A 3,380-nucleotide genomic window follows, 5' to 3' on the forward strand; every position below is an offset into this window, starting at 1 on the left:
ATGATGGAGAGAACCCAAAGCTTGTGGTCTATGGCAACCTCAAGGGGTAGGAAGAAGAGAGAGATGAGAAGGGGTTTCAAGAGGGAACGGACTTATGTATACTTAATGTTGAAGTACAGGAAATACAATCACAATATTGTAAAGTATTTATCATCTAATTTCAAAAAAAAAAGATAATTACATAAGCAATTAAAAAAAAAAGTTTACCTAAAATTTGCCTAAATAAAGCATGTGGATTCTTCCACTTTATATTTGCTTAAGTAAGGCAGAATTGTTTGGTTAATCTTCATTTTGCTTTCAGGTTCCATTATAGTTAATCCTCAGAAGTGCACTTATTTATTGCATAAATTGTCAGGTAGAATTATTTAAAGGAAAATGTTGAGAAGATATCTGAGAGACCAGGATTCTTTTACACTCTGAACAATTCCTTTTAGTCTCTGGCCTTCGTGTGTTTGCTCTAATGAATATTCAGTTCAGTTCAGTTCAGTCACTCAGTTGCATCTGACTCTTTGCGACCCCATGAATCACAGCAGGTCAGGCCTCCCTGTCCATCACCAACTCCCGGAATTCACGCAGACTCATGTCCATCGAGTCAGTGATGCAATCCAGCCATCTCATCCTCTGTCGTCCCCTTCTCCTCCTGCCCCCAATCCCTCATGCATCAGAGTCTTTTCCAATGAGTCAGTTCTTCGCATGAGGTGGCCAAAGTACTGGAGTTTCAGCTACAGCATCATTCCCCCAAAAGAGTTCCCAGGGCTGATCTCCTTCAGAATGGACTGGTTGGATCTCCTTGCAGTCCAAGGGACTCTCAAGAGTCTTCTCCAACACCACAGTTCAAAAGCATCAATTCTTCAGCGTTCAGCCTTCTTCACAGTCCAACTCTCACATCCATACATGTACACAGGATAAACCATAGCCTTGACTAGACGGGCCTTTGTTGGTAAAGTAATGTCTCTGCTTTTGAATATGCTATCTAGGTTGGTCATCACTTTCCTTCCAAGGAGTAAGTGTCTTTTAATTTCATGGCTGCAATCACCATCTGCAGTGATATTGGAGCCCCCCAAAAATAAAGTCTGACACTGTTTCCCCATCTATTTCCCATGAAGTGATGGGACCGGATGCCATGATCTTCGTTTTCTGAATGTTGAGCTTTAAGCCAACTCTTTCACTCTCCACTTTCACTTTCATCAAGAGGCTTTTTAGTACCTCTTCTCTTTCTGCCATAAGGGTGGTGTCATCTGCATATCTGAGGTTATTGATATTTCTCCCGGCAATCTTAATTACAGCTTGTGTTTCTTCCATTCCAGCGTTTCTCATGATGTACTCTGCATATAAGTTAAATAAGCAGGGTGACAATATACAGCCTTGACATACTCCTTTTCCTATTTGGAACCAGTCTGTTGTTCCATGTCCAGTTCTAACTGTTGCTTCCTGACCTACGTACAGATTTTTAAGAGGCAGGTCAAGTGGTCTGGTATTCCCATCTCTTGAAGAATTTTCCACAGTTTATTGTGATCCACACAGTCAAAGGTTTTGGCATAGTCAATAATTATCTTGGTATGAAAGAAAGTGAAAGTGTTAGCCAGTCAGTGGTATTTGACTTTTTGTGACCCCATTGATTGTGGTTTGCTAGACTCCTCTGTCCATGGAATTCTGGGTAGCCATTTCCTTTCTCCAGGGGATCTTCCCAACCCAGGAATCAAACCCGGGTCTGCTGCATTGCCAGCAGATTCCTTCCCATTTGAGCCACCAGGGAAGCTCAACCTTGGTATAGAGAAATCAACTTTCTAAGTTTGCTAGGTTCTAGATTATTTGTTTAATAGCAATTTTAACATATAGTTTCAGGAGACAGACCCTTTCTTATCAATGCCACATTGTTCTCTTTTCTCTTATTTAGATCTTTTTTTTTAATTTTTTTTTAATTAAAGGATAATTGCTTTATAGAATTTTGTGTTTTTCTGTCATACATCAATAAGAATCAGCCATAGGTACACCCATGTCCCCTCCCTCCTGGGCCTCCCTCCCATCTCCCTCCCCACCTCACCCTTCAGCCTGACACAGAGCCCCTGGTTCAGTTCCCTGAGTCGTACAGAAAATTCCCATTGGCTATCTGTTTTACATATGGTAAATTTCTATGTTACTCTATCCATACATCTCCCCTTCTCCCTCCTCTCCTCCCCCCATGTCCATAGCTCTGTTCTCTATGTCTGATTTTCCATCACTGTCCTGAAAATAAATTGATCAGTGCCATCTCTTACAATTCCTTATCTATGTGTCAGTATACAATATTTATATTTCTCTTGGTGACTTACTTCACTCTGCATAATAGGCTCTAGGTTTTTGTCATCTCAGTAGAATGGATTTAAATGTGTTCCTCTTTATGGCTGAGTAGTATTCCATTGTATATATGTACTACAGCTTCTTTATCCAATCATCTGTTGATGGACATCTAGGTTGCTTCCATTTACTAGCCATTGTAAATATTGCTGTAATGAACCTTGGGGTACATGTGTCTTTTTCAATTTTGGTTTTATTAGGGTATATGCCTAGGAGTGGGATTGCTGGGTCATATGGTAGTTTTATTCTTAGCTTTTCAAGGAATGTCCATACAATCTTCCATAGTGGCTGTATTAGTTTACATTCCCACCAGCAAAGCAAGAGTGTTCCATTTTTTCGCTACATCCTCTCCAGCATTTCTTGTTTGTAGACTTTTTGATGGTCGCCATTCTGACTGGTGTAATGTGGTATCTCATTGTAGTTTTGATTTTCATTTCTCCAATAATGAGTGATGTTCAGCATCTTTGCATGTGCTTGTTAGCCATCTGTATGTCTTCTTTGAAGAGATGTCTCCTCAGGTACCTTTCCCACTTTTTGACTGGGTTGTTTGCTTTTCTGGTATTGACTTCTATGAATTGTTTATGTATTTTGGAAATTAATTCTTTGTTAGTTGTTTCCTTTGCTATTATTTTCTCCCATTCTGAGGGTTCTCTTTTCACCATGTTTGTAATTTCCTTTGCTGTTCAAAAGATTTTAAGTTTAATTAAGTCCCACTTGTTTATTTTTGGTTTTATTTCCATTTTTCTAGGAGGTGGGTCATAGAAGATCTTGCTTGATTTTTGTCATCAAGTGTTCTACTTATGCTTTACTCTAAGAGTTTAATAGTCTCTGGTCTTACATTTAGGTCTTTAATCCATATTGAGTTTATCTTTGTGTACAGCGTTAGGTAGTGATCTAATTTCATTCATTTGCATGTAGCTGTCCAGTTTATCAAAGACAGCCTCTTCAATAGTGGTGCTGGTAAAATTGGATAAGTCTTTTTGGTACAAAACTTGTTACATGGGCAAACTCATTTATACTCAAGACTGAAAGTGTCCCACACA

The sequence above is a fragment of the Bubalus kerabau genome, chromosome 12 (assembly GCF_029407905.1).
Source record: "Bubalus kerabau isolate K-KA32 ecotype Philippines breed swamp buffalo chromosome 12, PCC_UOA_SB_1v2, whole genome shotgun sequence".
Taxonomy (NCBI): Eukaryota; Metazoa; Chordata; class Mammalia; order Artiodactyla; family Bovidae; genus Bubalus; species Bubalus kerabau.